Raw genomic sequence first — 22496 nt, forward strand, 5'->3', positions numbered from 1 at the left:
TTCCACAGTAAAATAAATTTTGATTTTATATTATTTATTTATCCTTGCAATGGCATGTATGAAAAATTGATGTTTGTAAGTTTCTATTATTAGCAATAATGGATTTGATTCTTAATTATGTTATTTGTGGAAATGTCAAGAATTTACTAAATAGGGGAAGTTTCTCATCGCCCAAGTTTCAATTGGACAAAAACTTGGAATCATACAACTTCGTTGCATGATGAATGTGAAATTTCATATTTGGAAATTAGACTAATTCGTTGACAAAGTGTCATGTGAAGGACTAGGAGATCAAGTACACAAGGTTGTGTGTTGATCAACTCCACCACAAGAGTAACAAAGATATTCGTCATGATTTACTAAGGTTAAGTAAATATGATTATACTTATGAGATTAAGTGTAATTCTCAGTTGATTGAAAGAGTTTCAATAAATAGCAGAACGAATAAAGAAGAATCAAGTAGGCAGAAAAGATAAAAGTTTCTCTATTCTAAGAAGAAGGGAGAGTACCTTTTATTATGTTTTATGATAGCTCTTAATGATTAAGAACTATATATCTATTGATCCTCTAGGTGAGTCTTAGTACAATTGTATGTCTAAGAAGAGAAACCAAAAATTGAAGAAATGGTGAAATCAAGAAGTCAATCATACTTCGTTCCAAAAACAAGTCTTAGAGTTAAGATTGTGAATTGAGTGACAAGTCTCAAGAACGTTTATAACATTCATCAAATGTGGAATTTGGAAAAGGTTTTCTTATTCTTCCACATTTGAAATTGGAAAGTTGTGATGTCTTGGATATGACAAAGACCAACAAGGACCAATTTTGTGAACTGTTTTGTCTTGATAAAAGCTACACTAACTCTTGAATATTTTTTTTGTCAAGAAATGTTTATTGACAAGAGAATCTTATATGTCAAAGAGTCAGTGAGAGTCTCAATGGTCTTGAAAGGTTTCAAGAAAAAAATCAAGAATAAACCTTATCGATCATCACTAGCAGACGACTTGAGGTTTACAACCTATCGTGTTAACATTATTTTGTTTCTGTGCCATTCCAATTGAGTTAATTATGCATGTGAGTTCTATGAGTTCTCATTTGAACGCATAAAAGGTAAGCACCTTGATCAATGAAAAGTACATTGATATGAAAGGGTGAGCTGCTTAACTACTTGGAAGACATAGTGGGCACTCGTGTTACCATAAGGCAAGAAATCAAGATTGAGAAAGTTCAGTCCATATGAGTTTGGATTTGTCACAAACTTTGGTTTTGACAAACTCACATGGATAGGAACACATACACCATAAAGTATAAATGTCAATACATTCCATCCTTCATGAAAATGACTGTGAGGAAATGCTTTCACTAAGAGAGAATTTAAGAAGATAGTGATTGTGAAATTATATTCTCGAATTCGATTATGGTTACGGTATCCCTTTCCATAATTTGAATTGTGAGATTTGGAAATTAGTATGAATTGTTTATACACACATATGAGCTATCTAAGGCAAAGGTGTATAAGTTTAAGAAGCTTAGATAAAGGATTATCAAAGCATTGGGTATTACAAAAATGAACTTCACAAATTCAATAAGTATTGTTTTCTGGAAGTTCAGTTGTTTTCTAAAACATGTCAAAGCTAGTGGGAGCATAAGTGTTATGCTTATATGATAATAATCATCATGATAGTGGGAGCATAAATGTTGTGCTTGTATGACTATTAAGGCAGGTATTGCAAGTTAGCAATATTAATTATAGAAAACAAGAGTTATACTTTGCAAAGTCGTAAGGATTGAAAAGTTGGTTTCCTATAATTAAGGGAGAGAATATTGTACTTCGTTTCAAAATCTAAAGCTTAGATTGAGAAATTTTAATAAATTTAGTCAAAGGATACATAGTGTGTTCTTAAATTTCGATTATGATTACGGTATCCCTCTTCATAATTCAAATTGTAAGAACGAGACACGTAAAATATTATGACAGAAGATTGATAAAGTATCATGTCTTTATGTAAGACATTATGCATCGTGTCCTATACGCTTCGGGTATAGGATTGATTGCCAGTTCTATTATTTTTGAACATTCTAAAATTTTACAAATGTATAGCGCATTTAGAGGGAAAAAGGACTAGAATCGGTTTTGACTAAAATAATTAAACAACTATCAAAGGCCGATCCAAAGCTCACTAAGGATTGGTCACTTGTGAGTAGTTGGAAGTATGGTATTGGATGACATTGTTATGAATAGATAAGATTCTATTAAGAATGAATTGACAAATATGGAAATGTTTCCTTATTGGGAGTTGGATATTGAGAATCTATGGCTAGATTAGAAACTGTTATGCAAGAACGATGTTCAAAGGAATGTACTTTGAGTGAGAGACATCATATCTATAGAATTGTTTCTGATAGAGATTGGCCAAGTCTTGATGATTTTGAGCTATAACTTTACGAAAGAATCATTGCATAAAATGTTAGAATCTATCATAAGTAACAAGAATTTGATATTCTTATACTTATGATAAGGATTGGGAGTTGTGAAATGAGTATGATTGGAAATGTGTTCATTTGATCTATTTCACAAAGTAAGGACCGTAGGTAAACATTGTGTGCATGCTGAGAGCATGGGACAAGTGTAGTAATAATTTAAGTAAGAAGTTGATTACCTGAAACAACAAATAATGAGTAATCAATAAGGTGATTAAATAAAATGTATTATTTATACCCAGACGTTGGGGCCATATGGGATTAGTATTATTCTTGTGTTTCACTTTGCATGTTCTGACTTCCTGAATAATTAAATTGGTTCAGAACAATGAAAATTATTCGAACGGACCACAGGAGTTCATATGTTGGAAGTAGGTATGAATGAAGACTGTTGTGAATTGGTGTGTGGATTGTCTAAAGTGTAATAGACATAAGCAAATGTTTGCTGCAACGTTCATGAGTGCTTATGAATATGATTTGAGCATTGGATTAAATCCACGCTCACTTGGATCACTTCATGGATTTTATCACGAGTGATTTTGAGTCGATAATATTGTATATTCTTGAAACCAAGATGTGTGAGTTGTTATTTGTTGGTTGGTTGCACATTGATGATAAGTAACCGCACCAGTAACTTGGTGTTATAAAACTTATTGTTGTATGTGATTCGATGAGTGAATGCAAGCGAGCATTGAGTCAAAGTTTATCCATTCATTTTACCCAAAGTAGGATAAAAGTGATATATATGGGCCCCTCGATGATTTAGTGATGACACATAAGCGCTTGGCCAAACCGGGACAAATTTGATGTGTTCAATTGTAGTCTGTTGTCAGTCGTCATAAATCGCAAATCGGGAAAACAGTATAGAGACAATGATTTCAATCCATGTCTAAGGTGTATACGATATCTAGAATGGAGGAATATATGATCCCTTATCTAAAGGATGCATATCTGATAAGATCGGAGTTGACAGCGGCTTTTAAAAGCTACGATTGCAGATCAAGATCTAAAGTCAAACGTAGAATAGTTATTAGACTTATCCAAGTGGGAGACTATTGGATTAGTGTCTAAGTCCATAATTATTTTGGTATGTACTTGACCCGATGGTGCATGGTCCTTTTGGGTTGCCATCACCAAAGCAACTTGATAGGATGAATTATGGAGAGAGAGGGAGAGAGGATTAATTATGATTTATAAATATATTATGAGAATAATGTATTAAAGGAGAAATCATATTGTTTAATTAATATTAGTCAAGAATTAATAAGAATTAATTTTGTGGAAAAAAGATATTAATTAAATAAAGGGGACTAGATCTGTCAATTGTGTGATAGTTGGATATTGGGCTAATGGACTCCATAAAGGATGGAGTAGACGAATTCTATGGGGAAACCCATTAGAAATCGTCCAAGGCCAATAAAGAGGTAGTCCATGGGTTGCTTAGGGCCTAAGAAGTCAAATTAGGGTTTGCTTGTTAGATAACCCTAATAGCCTCACTATTTAAGGACCTCTAGGGCACCTAAAACGTGGCCAACTAATCCCTTAGGGTTTCTACACGCTTTTTGGTGCCTCCTGTCTTAGCATTCTTCATACTCTTGCTCTTGGTATTTGTGAGCCATTAGAGGAGTGACACTTGTGACTCTAAGCTTTCTAAAGCCATTACAAAGGAGGATTTGAGATTGTTATTGCTACATAACAATCTAGGTAAGATCTAAACCCCAATATTATGTTAATATGATTAATTGTATGTTAGATCTAGGGTTTATAGCTTTGCATATTCAATTGCATGTTCATTAGACAAACTAGATCCAAAAGCTAGTAGGGTTTGCATGTACACTATAGGAATGATGCTTTGCTCAAATCCCATCAGTTACCTCTTTGTTGTAGCTTGTAGTTTTGGCCTTTAAGAACTTAGCACCCCAAATCTGATGCCTCAAACGGTTCACAACACACCTCGTACAATGGAAGACTTGAGAGAGAGAGAGAGAGAGAGTATTCTTACACTAGAAATCGACTCTATGAACTCTTAGAACATGTAGGGGCCGATTTTAGGTCATTGGACATTATATATATATATATATATATATATATATATATATATATATATATATATATATATATATATATATAGTTGTTGGATTCATGGTAAACCCAATTCCGTACACTTAAGCTTATTATCCATGATCCATGAATCAAGTAGGCTAAATCTTTATGGATTCTTCCATAAACTTAGTCCATCATGTATCATAAGCTCAAACTATATATATATATATATATATATATATATATATATATATATATATATATATATATATATATATATATATATATATATATATGACTAATTTAAACAATTAGTCTCCATTAATTCAATTAGTCTCTTTTGATCACTAAATTAATTCCAAATTAATTCTTGATCAATACTAATTAAATCATATGATTTCATATTAATAAATTAGAACTTATAGTATATTAATAAATCATAAATAACCTTTTTTCAAAAGTCCATCCTATCAAATTGTCCTGGTGATATGCAACCCGAAATGAACCATGCTACTCTCGGGTCAAGTACAAACTAATCATAGTTATGGGCTTAGACACCTAATTCAACAAATACTTCACCTTTCGAATATCGAAAAAAATAATTCATCTCACTGTCAATCATCAATTTCAAATTTCATCACCAACGCATATTACTTGCATCATCGAACAACCAGTGAACACCCAATGAACGTCTCACTCCTTCGATGATTTTTTATTATGTATCGAACTTAGAACACCCTGCGATGTGATGGTTGGAGGTCATTCCAGCGGCTTTGGTTGCTATGTTTCTGGTCGGAATTGGCAGAGAAAGCGAGTGGGTGAAAAGAACTTTACTTGGAAACGAGTTACAGGGAATGATTGGTGAATTAGTAATCAAATTGGGGATTTCTATCTTTCAGATTTGTGCATTTCATTCAGTTTTTCCGGTTTAACCAAAACAATAAATATTTAACAAAAACCAAACCGAATAAGGTATCCTTTAGGTTAACCAAACCGAATTAACCAAAGATTAAATAAACCAAATATTATTTGGTTTGGTTTGGTTATTCGGTTTTGACTTTTGATAACATCTTATTCAAAAAAGTAGAATCAAACCAACTTGTAAGATAATTGAATTAATTAAAGATGATAACAACACAATTTCAAATCAAGAAAAAGAAACTTGTATCTATTTGTCAACCTAAGAAACAAGTGTGCAATTAAATATCCTACCACAATTTCTTATGCTAATCCTCATATCAGTGTTAAATTTTGATATATGTCATATTTAACAAAATTAATAATATTTTAATACATTTGACATAATTTTACTTGAGTAAGAAGATGTCTATGAAGAAAAATAAAAGAATATTTAATTTCTTTCGTCTATCTATATATATATATATATATATATATATATATATATATACACACACACACACAAAGAGAGAGAGAGAGGAGGATTCAATTAATAAAAAAAAGGTTAATAATAAGGGAATCATTCTCAGCTACACATTTATTTTGCTGCAAAACACTTAGTCATACCAGCGGAATGGATAACGGATACACATGTGGTTTTCCAACCAAATATGTTTTTTTAACGTATGTTAATCATTACCTTAAAATAAACAAAAACATCTATATATATATATATATATATATATATATATATATATATATATATATATATATATATATATATATATATATATATATATATATATGTTTTTTTTTTTTTAGAATGCTATTTTTATCAAAAATTTATTTTAAATATATCAAAATTCATAATATTTTATTTTTATAAATAGACATCCATATTAATATAGTTTTAAGATAAAATAAAAAAATATTATTTTTTTTAGTTTTAGCTATCGTTATTCATAAGTGAATAAAAACACATCAGATTTTTATTACGGTACATTCATTATTCACTTATGAATAAAACGCATGTTTAACTTTTTTAAAACTTAAGTATCGTTTATATATGAATATAGCACGTTCTAAAGTTTTCTTACATAAAATATATTTTTTACATCATCTTTCGTCACATGTTTTATTTATATATAAATAAAACGTGTATTAATTATTGTCATATGTTATATTCATATATTACTAAAAAATTTCTAAGATTTTTGTTACAGTTCATTTGTTATTCATATGTAAATAAGTAGTATGTTAAAAAAATGTTTTCAAATTTTGAACTACTTATTCATATAGGAATAACAAATGCACTGTAATAAAATTATGATAAATGTGTTCTTCATATATAAATTTAAGTTGTGAGAAAAATCAATACACGTTTTATTCAAATGTGAATATAACATGTGACTGAAAGTTGTTGTAAGCTATAAACAGCTTATTATATGTTATATTTATATATGAATGATACTTAATATGTAAAAAAATAATCATATATTTTATTCAAAAGTGAATAACAGGTACTAAAGATCTGATATATTTTTATTCCTTTATAAATAACGATAGCTGAAAATATAAAAAAAAATATTTTTATCTTAAAACTATATCAATATGGATGTCTATTTGTAGAGAATAAAAAATCATGAATTTTAGTATATTTAAAATCATTTTTCAATAAAAATAGCTTCTTAAAAATAAAAATAAAAACGAGAAAAACCATGTTTTTGTATATATTAAAGTAATAATTAAGTTTAAGGAAACATGTTGTGTTGGAAAACACATGTGTTCCTTTCCCATTTCCCATTTTCGCTGGTATGACCGAGGCTTTTGCGGCAAAAACCAATGAGTGAATGAAAATGATTCCTCTATTATTAACCTTTTTATTCTCTCAATTGAACTTACCCATATATATATATACATATATATATATATATATATATATATATATATATATATATATATATATACACACACACACACACACAGATATAGGTACGTTCAAATATTTCTCACATCTATTGTGAGTGGGAGAGGTACACGACCACAAAGAAGCACATAGTTGTGGACTTAGAATGTCGATTGTTATTTTCCACCTCTCTCTCTCTACCTGAAGATACCACCCTAAACCATCCACTAAACATCGTCCCTCCATTGGAATCGCTCCCCCCTCTATCAAAAATAGTTGTTGAAAAGTTGTATTTCAAGATCTTCGGTTCGGACCATCTATATCACTTCAAATCTGCCGCTCCAACTGCTCTCCCTTTCGAAATGACATTGCCAACATCCCCTGCCCTCCTATCCCAAACATTTTAATGTTCATGATTTACCCCACACTGTAACACCCGTTTATTTAAATAAATTAATAAATGAAAGTCCCAGAATAAATTGTGAAGAATCTTAAAAGTTAGGGGTTGAAAGTGTAAGTTTCAGATTAGTTTTGTAAGTATTTATGAAGGCATGGACTAATTGGTAAATTCTGGATTTTAATTGTAAGGAAATTCTGAAACTTGTGTAGAAAAGGTAAATTAGGGGCCTTGGTTTGAAAAGATCCCCATGGGGAGGGACCAAGAATGTAATTATCGGAAAGTTGTATTATGTCCGGGTATATATATATTCTGATGAGTCATTTGTGAACCCTAACCCTAGAGAAGTGTCGGCCGCCACCCCTCCACTCCTCTAGCCGCCATCATTGGTTTCTCCCTTGCGCTCCGACCAGATGAAGCCTCAAACACCGACGCCTGCCGCCTCACCATCATTATGCCATCGGGGTCTTGCTGCCGGTAAAGTAACACTCCCAGCTCTTGCTACCAGCATGAATCAATTGATGTCACCGTTCAACCGGTAATGAAGGGAAAACAGGTAGTAATCTCCATCTCCGGCCGATAGAGCCTTTGTTGCCACCACCATGGTCGTATTCCTTCAGTCGGTGATGTGTGTGTGTCGTGTGGGTGACGCATCTGTTTGAGAGACCAGAAGTAGACGATGGAGTTGCCACCGCTGCCTAGCTACCGACGAAGTCAATGGGTTGCTGCTCCTTCATGATTCAGTTGTAGAGGTTGGGCTACCGCTGTTGCAGTGTAGTCGTTCTCCAGTTGAAGGTTTCGAACCTGTTCGGGTGTCAAACCAACAAATGATGGGATAAAATAATATTAATATAACTCAAATCACTGCTATTTCTAATACTAAAGATAGTATAGAGTAAGCAGGGTCGGTCCACAGAGATACGGGACTTTTCATCTTACCATATTTTCATACATAATACAAATAATATTGAAATGGGGGTTTGTATTTAAACTTGAATTAAACTTCATAAATAAGAAAGATTGAAAACAAATGCAGTAAAAGAAGTACATTTCCGATTCTGACTCTTATATATGTATTATGTTGAAAGATGTAATATGATTATAACTCATGTTCAATCTAGGTTGGTAAGTTGAATATAAATAAACTCTAATATCCAAATTGGCAAAAGTATTCTATTCAAAATAAGCTCTTTAAATAAAATTTCATTTATTTGATTCAACCCAAATAAGCTCTTGCATTAAATCATTAAATGACATTAAGTTCTTGCACTAATTACCAACAATGTTTAACATTCCTCTTAAGCTTGGGAATATAAACATTTAATCTTTGATTGCACTAATTTTGATCTAATTACAACCAAGTAAGTGAGTGTTACTAACATCAAATCATAAAACATATACGAATTTCATGATTTGATTAACTAGATTGAATAGAACCCTAGTTCATTGATCAAGTAAAAAAGAGAACTAACCAAACACATGATTAAGATCAAATCAAAGATTACTAGATGTTAAACATAAGTCAAATTCAAGTTACAGTCTAACAACACATACTTAATAATTCAGATTCGGAAATGATAATAAAATCAACCACACATATCTAGGTTGGACTACAAATCAAACAAGTTTAAACTTCAAATTGACTTACAAAAAGAAATTAAAGTGTTTTCCAAGTGTTAATCTACTTGCCAAAGCTCTGAAAATCGTCTCTTCTCCTCCCAAAATCCGACCTCCAAAAGTCCCTAAAATATCACAAAAATATTTGAATGAAATTGCATCATGAAAAATCCCGAAAAACATGCAAAATGCATGAGTTTAAGCCTATATGCAATGTACTTTTATGAAATAAAGCTACAAAATGGGTACATCAAATGCACCTAACAAATCTCCCCAAGCTTAAACCTTTCTTGTCCTCAAGAAAGAACAAGAAGATTTAAACTGGAGAAAATAAAATAGAATAGAAGAAAATAAAATTAAAGTTAAAACTATTTTTTTTTTAAACTTGATGCAAGAAATCAAAACAAACATGAAAAAATATATCCAACCCAATTAACCCTGTTTTGTACCATAGTTGAGAATATACCTGTCATGCCTTGAGTTAACTTGGCTTTAATCTCAAAATATTATATAATAATAGAGACAAGATTTTAGCCACTCCCTAGTACAACTCAACAGAATCAAAGATCACAACACTTATTCCTTTTCGATATCATCAAGTCAATTCTTGGAACAAATTATGGTCTTACTCTCGTGAAATGATATGTGACAAAACATGCTCAACCATCTTTGTTTCAAAAAATATAACAATGTCCGATTCCAGCTATTTGTTGGTTAACAACAATCTTTTTCTGAAAAATATTTTCTAAAAATTCCCTAATATTTATCCAGATTGGTTACAAACTTCAAACCACTTACACCAGTCGAAGTAATTAACATTCAGTCCAATGTCATAAATTCAAATCCAAGTCCAAGGGAATCTTTTGACAGCCAAGTATTTTTCCTAAACACAACATCTAATTAAACTATAAACACAACTATGTACAAACTTCTTAATTACATTTTTTTTACAAATAAAGCTCATGACTTTCTTTGAAATCCGTGTAACAGGCTTTCAACCAACACATCCAAATCAAATGACCTTAGTGTGCTAGATTTAAAGAGATCCCTCGGGTTTACTTGCCCGAACCTTAAAGGCTACAGATTAGCTTTATTTGCTATTATTAAGTTCATGACTTTCTATGGAACCTATGTAACGAATTTTCAACTCAATCAGTCCCAAACAATTTAGCTTTAGGCGATTAGGTGTAAACCACCCCTCAGAGTTTACTTGTTCGAATCCCAAAGGTCACAGATTAACTTAATAATAGTTATTTATTTATTTATTTTTATTTTATTTTTATGTAACACAAATACAAATAACTAAGTTAACATATAACACTCTTATTGATTTATTTATTTGGCCAATTTCCTTATATTTCCGTCCTTGACTTTTCTATTGTGGGACATCTCACGGTCTATTACCATGAGGACTTCTAAGACATTTTTCGGGGGACTAAATGTTAACATGCAAAAACCCGTAAGTATAGTTGAAATCTATGTCCTCAAGCAGGGTATATAAAAGGGAATAAGTAGAAAGGACTTTTAAGAGCACTGGAAGGTTGGACATTAAGATTTTGCATTCTTTTTATGAACTTTTGAATTTGGCATTTTAAGTTCAATTGAGCATTACTACTCATAAGACCGGTCATATGTCCCAAAGAATTGACTCATACCTACTATTATGCTCCAGTGTTGACAATCTTCTCATTTTCTGTTTTGCACAAGTAGCTTCGGGAGGTGTGTTCGTGTGTGATTAACTTGCTTTTAGATTTTTTTTTAATAAAAATAGCAAGTAAAATCTCAAGGCACACAACTCACTTACCATCTCAACTGTTTTGAGAAGATTTGGCTGCTTGGAATTGGATCAAAAAAATTTACTTTTACTTTTTTTTTTCAAGTTAAATGAAAATGCAAAAATTTAGATGCAAAATGCAAAAAGTATAATAAAAATAGAGTAGAAAGAAAATCTTTTTGGTTTTTGAAATTTTTTCTAAAAAATGACAAAGAAAAATAATGCAATGCAATGCAATATGTACAAAATTTACATGCAACCTACATGCAACGGGATAATGTTTGGATGGATGCCCCTCCCCAAGCTTAAAATAAGCATCGTCCTCGATGCTTGGAGAGAGGTATAGTCGGCCTATTGAGAGTCAGATGGTGGAGGATGGTAGCTGATTTGGGAATGGGTCCAAAACAGTCACAAATGCACACAAATTGAATTTTAAGTAAAACATGAACGATTGAAGATATGGAAAGAATTTACCAAATCGTTCTTGGTGCCTCACATTTGTGGTGTGAACCTCCTCTTCATCCTCCCCAAGCTATCCATGAAGTATTTTTGGAGCCGGAGATTCATTTTCTAGGCATAAAAAATAAGTTTAAAACCATTTGGGACATTAACAAAAACTAGAAATTTACCAAAGACTACAAAGTTTTAAAATAAAGGGGAAAAAACCCCCCGGGTTGCCTCCCGGTTAGCTGCCCTTGTTTTAAGTCGTTGGCTCGACTTGGCCCCTGAATGTGCTTTGTTCTAAGTAGGTGGGCCTTTAAAACACATTAACCTTCTCGTCACTTCCTTCAATTGAAAACTTATCTTCTACCTGACTTTTTTTTAAAGCACCTGCTCACAAAATGCTTGGCATAAACAATTAGTAACACCGTGTCCCCGGCAACGGCGCCAATTTGTTGGGCGTGTCAAACCCAACAAATAAAGGGGTAAAATAACTCCTTAAACACTACTACTTTGTACTAGAAATGTAATATAAGGTAAATAGGGTCGATCCACAGAGACACGGAACAAATGTTTATACCTTTTTGCGGAAGGTACAATAATGGTCACATAAATGGGGGGTTGGTATGCAATGATTTAAACAAAAGAATAAAGCAATAAGGAAATGATCAATTAAATGAAACAAATTTAGGATTTGTGAGAACTCCAACTCTATGCAAGACAAATTAGCAATGTGATTTCATGGATGAAAAGATATTTGTTTAATTCTATCTAAGTTGGTACTTGAAAGTGTTAACAAGCTCTAACACTTCCCATTCACCATAATAATTAACCAAAACAAGCTCTTTGATTAATCCTAACCTTACCAATCTAATCTAAACAAGCTCTTAGAATTAGGTTGAAAGATTGCATTAAACTTTATGTGAATATTCCCAACAATAATCAATACTCCTCATAAGCTCGGGAGCATAAGAATGTGTGAATAGATTTACACTAATTTCATTCAATAGAAATCAGATTAGTGCTTGTTACCTAGTCCAATTTACAAAACAATTACGGATTTTGCAATTAGATAACTTGAATGATCTAACACTAATCCAAATGGCCAATAAGAATCACAATTAGAATCAAACATTCAATTGAGACAAAATCAAATTCACTAGATAGAAAATTGAAAGCAAACATCAAGTCATATGACTGAAATCACATCCAAATGTCAAGACATAAAGTTGGAGAATTTAGGGTTCTAGCCACTTATGGCTAGAACAAGATCACAAATCTAGAAAATGAAATTAAAGTTCTTACAAAATGAAATCAAATGTTCCCAAGTGTTAATCAACTTCAAAATCCTCAAGAAATTCGCCTTCTCTACTCCAAAAGTCGACCCCCTAAAGTAAAAATTCGGTTCCCCCCTTTAAAAATGGTGAAAAACTGCTTTAAAACCCGCATTTACGTTTACATGGCCCGCGTAAATTAACACTGTCATTTACACGGCCCGCGTAAACGCAAAAATATACTGCGCAGAAATCTACGTTTACACGGCCCGCGTAAACGCAAGGCTTCCATTTACACGGCCGTGTAAACGTCTGTAAAGCCAAAATCCTCATTTCTTTGATATCTTGCTCCCCGGTGCTCTGCAAGTCCTAAAATTTTGTCCGCAACTTTTATTTACCTCCTCCAACAATATCCTACCTCCAAAAGTCCCTGAAATATCACAAAAATATTTGAATGAAATTGCATCATGAAAAATCCCGAAAAACATGCAAAATGCATGAGTTTAAGCCTATATGCAATGTACTTTTATGAAATAAAGCTACAAAATGGGTACATCAAATGCACCTAACAGAACCCTAGCCGCCACCCCCGCTGTTGGGGGGCTGTTGAAGACGATGAGCTGCTACCGCCTTCCTATCGCCACCAGCCACCGTGGAAGGTGGTTTGTACGTGTGCTTCTATATGTTTAGGTGTGTTCTAGCGTGTTGTGTTTTAGTGTGTGATGTATATAGCTCCGTTGGTTGGAAAATTGAGAAAGGGCCATCACCACCACTGTGACGTGGTGGATGCCACCTTGTACCACCGCCGGCCACCACTAGGGTGGTTGTGTGTGTGTGTTAGTTAGTGTGTGTGTATAAAGCATTGTAATTGTAATTTCCAAAAGATTAATGAAAAGAAATGGAAAACCACCACCTTAGGGTGGTAGCCGCCGTCGTGAACCGCCATTGACCACCACTACGTGAGGCAGTAGTGGGTAGTGTCCCGCTAGCAAACCCTAATGGGCTTAGATATTGGTTTTGGGCCTATTGGGCTATGTTTGGGTGTAAAACCCTAATTATGAGTATTTGGGCCTTGAACTTATTTGGACCCACTTTTGGGCCATTAGGATTGGATTGTGAATTAAGCCCAAATAAATTAATAAATGAAAGTCCCAGATTAAATTGTGAAGAATCTTAAAAGTTAGGGGTTGAAGGTATAAGTTTCAGATTAGTTTTGTAAGTATTTATGAAGGCATGGACTAATTGGGAAATTCTGGATTTTAATTGTAAGGAAATTCTAAAAGTGGTGTAGAAAAGGTAAATTAGGGGCCTTGGTTTGAAAAGATCCCCATGGGGAGGGACCAAGAATGTAATTATCGGAAAGTTGTATTATGTCCGGGTATATATATATATTTTGATGAGTCATTTGTGAACCCTAACCCTAGAGAAGTATCAGCCGCCACCCCTCCACTCCTCTAGCCGCTATCATCGGTTTCTCCCTTGCACTCCGACCAGATGAAGCCTCAAACACCGACGCTTGCCGCCTCACCATCATTATGCCATTGGGGTCTTGCTGCCGGTGAAGTAACACTCCCAGCTCTTGCTACCAGCGTGAATCAATTGATATCACCGTTCAACCAGTAATGAAGGGAAAACAGGTAGTATTCTCCATCTACGGCCGATAGAGCCTTTGTTGCCACCACCATGGTCGTATTCCTTCAGTCGGTGATGTGTGTGTGTCGTGTGGGTGACGCAACTGTTTGAGAGACCGGAAGTAGACGATGGAGCTGCCACCGCTGCCTAGCTACCGACGAAGTCAATGGGTTGCTGCTCCTTCGTGATTCAGTTGTAGAGGTTGGGCTACCGCTGTTGCAGTGTAGTCGTTCTCCAGTCGAAGGTTTCGAACTCTAGCCGCCACCCCCGCTGTTGGGGGGTTGTTGAAGATGATGAGCTGCTACCGCCTTCCTGTCGCCACCAGCCACCGTGGAAGGTGGTTGTGTGCGTGTGCTTCTATATGTTTAGGTGTGTTCTAGCGTGTTGTGTTTTAGTGTGTGATGTATATAGCTCCGTTGGTCGGAAAATTGAGAAAGGGCCATCACCACCACTGTGACGTGGTGGCTGCCACCTTGTAGCACTGCCGCCCACCACTAGGGTGGTTGTGTGTGTGTGTGTGTTAGTTAGTGTGTGTGTATAAAGCATTGTAATTGTAATTTCCAAAAGATTAATGAAAAGAAATGGAAAACCACCACCTTAGGGTGGTAGCTGCCGTCGTGAACTGCCATTGACCACCACTACGTGAGGCAGTAGTGGGTGGTGTCCCGCTAGCAAACGCTAATGGGCTTAGATATTGGTTTTGGGCCTATTGGGCCATGTTTGGGTGTAAAACCCTAATTATGAGTATTTGGGCCTTGAACTTATTTGGACCCACTTTTGGGCCATTGGGATTGGATTGTGAATTAAGCCCAAACTATTCCAGGCCATTTATCTAGTAGAGTAAAGGACTTAATCGACTAAGTCCTTAATGGGCTAATTGATAAAATCCTAATATTTGAGAAATTATCAGGACACACACAAGAATTATTTAATAAGTGAATATTAAATAATAATCATTGGCAGAAATTAATCTAAGCAATAATGGACTTAATGGATTAAGTTCTTAATGGATTAAGTCTTTAGTGTGGTAAGTCCTTAATGGGTTAAGTAAGAAACAATTAACCCTAGTTATCAGTTGATGTGAAACCCTAATGTCACATGGGCCTTAAGTTGGGCTTTTCGATTGGGTAATTGGTAATTAGGCCAATAATGGGCCATCCAAGAATGATTATGTACTAGAATATTTAGTTGGGCTTTAGGGTAAGGCCCTAATGAAGGATTGAGCCCAATTTGGAAAATTAGGCCATAGATGGGCCATAGTTGGGCCTAGATGGTTGTATGATATTGGGCCCTTAGAATGAGATATGTTGGACTGGACTGAGCAATTGGTCCTTAAAGGAAGTCCATGTAGAGGTTTGGGCCCAATTTAGAAAATCGGGCCATATGTTGGGCTTTGATCCCTAGTTGACTTTGGGCCTATGGATTGGACCTTGGGCTTGGGTAAGCCAAGCTTGGGGTAATGTAGTAATTATCCAAAGTATTTAATTATAGTTATGTAGTGGAACCCAATTATTAATTGGGTGTTATTTTGATGTTGACAGATCGGGAATCTGTCATCATGCAGCTAAGGTTGAGTTTGCGAGACTTCAGCAGTATGAGATTGTGTCTACGGGACTTCAGCAGTGTGAGGTGAGTTTCCTTCCAGTAGGAACGGGTCTAAGGCCACAATGTCGGCCCGTTTAGCTAGTAGTAGTTTCTGGACTTTGGTCCGATGCAATTTTAGTATGTTTGATGCCTTCGTGGCTCAGACTAGATTTATGTGTTATGTGTTCCGGGCCACAGCCCGATGTAGTATGCAGTTTATGTGTTCATACTAATTGATATGTTATGTTATGCTATGTTATGCTCAGTTAGATTCCGGATTACGGTCCGATGTAGTTAGTTTCGGACTTCGGTCCGATGCAGTTTCCGACTACGGTCCGATGCAGAGGGCAAGGCCTTGGTTAGTTCCGGACTTCGGTCCGATGCAGTTTTCGGAATTCGGTCTGATGCAGTGGGCAAGGCCCAGTAGGTGTTTATATGTTATTGTATGGTATGTGGTAGTTTGGGGGAGCTCACTAAGCTTCGTGCTTACAGTTTTCAGTTTTCATTTCAGGTACTTAGTTTTCAAAAGAGGAGCTCGGGAAGATTGCAATGCACACACCATTTGTTCAGCCTGGGATGTTTATACTCTGATATATTTGATAGTTGTTATGATATTTTGAGATATATTGTTGATGATTCTTATATGATGTTTAATGAATATGGTTTAATTACTAATTTAAAACGAATTTTTCAGATTTTGTTTTTGGGATGCTTCACACGCCCCGTTTCTCCATTAATCTTTTTCTCAAATCCCTCAGATCGAAAATGAAATTTGGAACCATCGGACCATCGCCTCCATTTTTATTTTTTTAGATATATAACCACTGATCAGAAATGAGTTCTATGTGGAAGAACGATAATGACGACGGACGAGACTGCTAGTTTTCAAAAGGTCCGTGGGTATAAACATGAGACCATTTGAAATGTTTATGGATAAAATGTATAATTTTTACCAAACAATAAGGACGATTTTTGTAATTTAAATAAATTCTAGAGTTCGTTACGTATGCATAAAGAAATTGACATGTGTCAATTGGTTACTGGTTCTTAACTTGATGCCCTAATTATTCATTTTTCATAGAACCTATATATATATATATATATATATATATATATATATATATATATATATATATATATATATATATATATATATATATATATATATATATATGAGAACACCTAAAAGGTTGAGAACGCGAAAATAGTTCTAGACCAATCATTTTATAAGGGTATATTAGTAACTTTATATAAAAATTGATTAATGATTTCCTAAAATCTAGGGATAATGATTTTAATTACCTAAAAAAATCAATAGTTCTTTTTAGGTAATGGAATATATATAATTTTTTTTTCATGATGATTTTTCCAAAAAATAATTTATGAGCGTTTCTTTTTCTTTAAAAGGAAATCAGTAAACCTCAAATCACAAATGAATCCACTTTTATTAACGATCCCATTTTAATACACTTCTATTCACAATCAGAAATAATAGACACTGTTATTCACAAATATCACAAATGAATATAACAAAATAGTACATAAATTACATCTAAAAGAAAATGATAAAAACGAATATATGTTCATTATCATTTATTCAACCAAGATACAAATACCTCTAATCAATATTGAATACATTTTAATCACAAATGAAATATACTTCTAATAAAAAATGAAATTACAATACATAAGTTAGCTGTTTTTCTATCAACTTAAAAGAATACATATATGAAACATCGAGCTCCCTTTTCTTGAAAATGTGTTTCCAATTGCTATTTTGTTTCCTTATTTCTTCTCAATCAACCTAACACAAAAATCACTAGATTAATTCATCAATTTTAACTTTTTATCGACTATTGTCTATGAAGTATGAAATTTTTTAAATAGATATGATCTTACTTGTACTGTTAGTAGAAATTGGTGAAATTGAAAACCATATCTTTGAGTAATGTTGTTGGTTCTTTTATCTTCTTTAGTATCCAAAACCTACATCAAGTGTTATAATCATTAATGCATCAAAGTGCTATAATCATTAATGACAGGCACTCAACACTTACCTTTTGATCTTTTGATCGTTAGTAATCATTAACGATTAATGATGCTGGTGCTTTTTTCCTTTTGTAGTGCATCCAAATCATGATTTTATCGTCTCATGCTACCCTCTTGATCTATATGCCTCTTATATCCAACTACTATGAGGTAGAGTGAGACTCAACGAACTTTGATTTATGATTTTCTACTAGTATCTAACATCACACCAAAAAACAAAGGCACTTGTGATCATTGTTATTCTTAAATTCATACCTATAAAATGAGTTCAATGATATTAAAAAAAACAATTCACAAACTATAATAATATATAGGGAATGTTTATATACATCTTCATTTATTCACAAAAGCTTGTATATATGTTTATAGTTATATTCATGTATAATTATAACTATATTCATGTATGATTATTGCACAAAATGAAGAAAAAAAAAACAAATGGCAAACAGATAGAAATATTTAAGTAATTTTGTTTGCATCAATATAGATAAATTTGAATGTTTTATTGTTTTTTGCTTTTTCATTGAGGGTGTAGCAAAAGGTTAGCTTTGATTTTCATTCATTGAATATCGTTAGAAAAATATCAAAGAAAAAATTGAAAAAGAATCAAACAAGCATTCAAGTTTCAGTTTTCTGAATTCAAGGATTTCATTGAGCACCTTATGTGCACAACTTATCTTCTTCCCCTATTAGTCAATTTAAATAAATGAGTAAAGTACCATACCTGAGAAACATACACATGCAAAAGAACGTCTCCTCTTGAATCTAGATGTAGGTGTGGAATATTTGTAACCAAACCGATATGCAACCAAGTATTTGCTCGAATAATGGAAGAAGATAAGCTGTATGCGATTTATGTATCAAATTTTTGACATCTAATTTATGCATTGAATTACTTGTATGCAATTCAAATGACACATTGGAAATCAAGATTCACTTTGGAAATCGACACATTGGCATAATACTCGCCGATTGATTTGGAGTAGATCAGGGGAAGGTCGATGTCTTTTCTTCCCCAGTGATGAGTAAGTTAGCCATTCATTGTCACTCGATCAGACGAGGATCGAACATTCCCCAATCGATTATGCCTCCCGATCCCTACTTAGTTCGTGAATCCTTCTCCTCCGATCAACATCAATTTGGAGATCTTGCTTCCCTTTTGGTGGTGGATCAATGTTGTAGGGTGGAGGCCTACCTAGGTTTACAGAGAGAGACGGGAAATGGAAGGAAATAAGTGAATGATTGATGAATTATAGGGATTAAACAACGATGGTAAAGATCCAATTACTATAATACCCTTATCATCATTTGAAGTTACACTTTAATACCTGTTACTTTTAAAACTTTACATAAATTATCCATTCGATAATAACCTTAAATTTAGTTTTTTAAATGTTTCAGATCCGTTCTGGCATTCTCAACCTTTTGGGTGTTCTCATTTGATATTATATATATATATATGTGTGTGTGTGTGTGTGTGTGTGTGTGTAACACCGTAAATTTCAAAACAATTTTTCATTTAAATATAATGGTTTAATTCTTAAAAACACTTTTCTTAAAATCTCATTCATAATTAAGTTACAAAACATAACTCCATTTTCACTTGCATAATAAACCAGGATCCTCAAAACATGACTCTTTCTCTGGTGTGTACAATCAAGCCGGTGCCGTCCCGTGATCCTGAGAGAAACCTGAAAACACATAACACAAAACACTCTTTCTCTGGTGTGTACAATCAAGTTGTTCTTGAGACTCGGCGAGTTCAGTTGGGGTGGCCCTGCGATTCTTATCTAGTATGACTCATCGAGCATAGGGAGGGACTCTACGTACCAAGTGGGAGAAAACGTTAGTTGACATGTGTGTACTCGCTAGGTCACCGGAGTGCACTCAACGATTTGGGTCAAAGTTTGACCATTGACTTTTGTTGACTTTTAGGGTTTGGTCAGCAATGTGGCCTTTGGGCCAAGAAGGGGGTAAAATGGTCTTTTACCATTAAGAGGGTGCCAATTGAGGATAGAGTCTAGTCTCGAGAGTTATGTTCAAGAGAGCATTTTCCTTATGTGATAGATGGTGGCGAGTTCGAGATGCAAGCGTGAGGATATCTGCTTCCTGCTTGCCAGGTGAGTCTTCTCATTATACTTTACCTTGAGTGGGTAAAAAGAGTTATGTGACAGAGTGATGAGATTAAACTAACCTTTAATCTATAAAGATCGATTAGATCTTGAACAAGTAAGTAAACAAAAGCGATATAAACACAATAATAAGAACAAGACAAGATGGAATCAAACGTGTTGAATGATTAAACAAAATCCTCAGAAGAGCTCGATTAAGAACATCAACTGTAGAGGATTGGAAGGTTACAAGAACGATCAAAGAAACCTGTTATCGTCTAGATGTATCGCTATTCTCAGATCTCTAAAAACCTTAACCTAATATGCACGCAAGCGTAAACTTATATACAAAACATAAAAGGTTCACGGTTGGACAGGCCCAAACCGGAATATAAAAAGCCTTATGCTAAACGAGCCCAAAAGATGCAATCTTCAAAAATAGTCTCTCGCTCAACAATCTCCCCCTTTGCGTCAATTTGGTGTGAGACCTTCACTAGTTACTTGGGCCAGCAGCTGAAGCAGGTACCTTCTTCACGGTACTAAACAGACATTTGGTGATGGAAAGAATGGTCTGTCTAAACCGGATGTACCAGTTAATCATATCTTCAAAATACTTGACATCATCGACCGAGTTCTCTTTACACCATTTGACAATGAACAGCACATGCTCCAAACAGGTTGTGGTGTAAAGATGCTTGTCAGCTAAAGCGAAGAGACATTTCTGTCCTTCCGCTCTAGTGAACATAACCGTGTTGCGTCTCAGGTCGATCCTGCCCAGTAGCATTTGATTGAGATCACTGGCCGATCCCACAGGAGCAATTTTGGGTTTCTTCTTGAAGACTGTGGCAACCTCCTGATCCATTAGGGCAACCTCCATGATGTAGCAGATTAACATCCTTTTGACATGGTCTAGAATGGGACCATATTCAGCTTCATTAGTCAAAAGGATATTATACAGGACAATCCAATCATGAGGATTTAGATTCGGTAGATCTGCCAGGGAGATAAGATGAGCAGTTCTTCCAGATCCCCGAATCAACTTGAATCGAACATTTATAAAACGTCCCTCAGTATAAGGTTTCAGCACCCGAACGTTTACAATCTTCTGGGCGCTCCAAGTAAGGAATTGTGGACGAGCAGCCGCCAGATAGAAGTCAATGAGCTCTCTGTCAAGCTCAGCGTTCGGGTGAGGGACTTCAAAGATGTTAGAGAAGACGTGGAAGATGAACGCCTTTCGAGTCAGCGGTATATCGAACTGCGAATCGATAGTGTTGTTGCAGTCGAACGATATAACCGGCTCGAGCCATAAGATGCTCGGAGTTTCAATGGCCTCTTTGATTAAACGTTCCCTGGTCCAGGCAGGGAAGAGAGTCTTTCGGCTATCAAGGAGATCGTGGGCTTCTTTTTGTTTGCGTTCGGCTTCAGCAGCCTCTCGCGCCACACGACTGGCATCTTCATCAACCTTGCGACTGTTCTTTCGTTTTAAAATGTCAGCAATGGTCTCCTTGTCGCCTTCTTCATCTTCATCCTCAGCTATGTTTTTGCCTTTGTCCTTCACACCCGAGCCTAAAGCATGACCAGTCGGAGATGGTTTGGTCGTGTGAGTAGCTTTGGAGGAAGGAGGTGGTTTTGATCCTGTCTTCTCATCTCCCCCTTGTTTCGGAATGGACACGAAACTCGGGAGCCCTTCTACTTTGTTAAGAAGATCGATGGCTGGAGAGAGCTTTTCAGCAAGGGAACGCCTCACCGAAAAGTTTAAGATGGGATCGTGTGCTTCCAGGATATTGGATATAACAGCGTGAACATCCGAAACACACGTCTTGACCACCTCCTGTTCAGATCGAAGATCTTCCAGTTGTTGTTGGGATTGAGAGAGTTGAGTTGTCCTCACCTCAAGTGCGGTTGTTTTGGTTGCCAGATCGTCCATTAACGAACGCTCGGTTGCCAGATCCTCTTGTAGCTTGGCGAGGCGAGCATCAATGGAGGCACTAAAGGCCGAGTTGTCGTCGCGTATGGTTTGGCGTAGAGTAGCGAACGAAGGAAACACCGATGAGACAAAGTTGGCTAATTGTTGGACAATTGGTTCAAAAGATGTCTTTGTGGCATCTGCACTTTCCTGCAAGGACTGCAGCAGGGTAGAGGCATCAGAAAATAATTTATCGACTTTTTCGGTCGCAGCCTCACAGGCTCTGGTAGAGGCTTCAATCGTAGTAGTTGCTGAGGCCATCGAATCATGTTGAGCCCTGGAGAAGGCATCAACAATCTTCTGAAGGGCAGCTTCAGACAGAGAGGT

The sequence above is a fragment of the Lactuca saligna genome, chromosome 7 (assembly GCF_052625555.1).
Source record: "Lactuca saligna cultivar CGN05327 chromosome 7, ASM5262555v1, whole genome shotgun sequence".
NCBI lineage: Eukaryota > Viridiplantae > Streptophyta > Magnoliopsida > Asterales > Asteraceae > Lactuca > Lactuca saligna.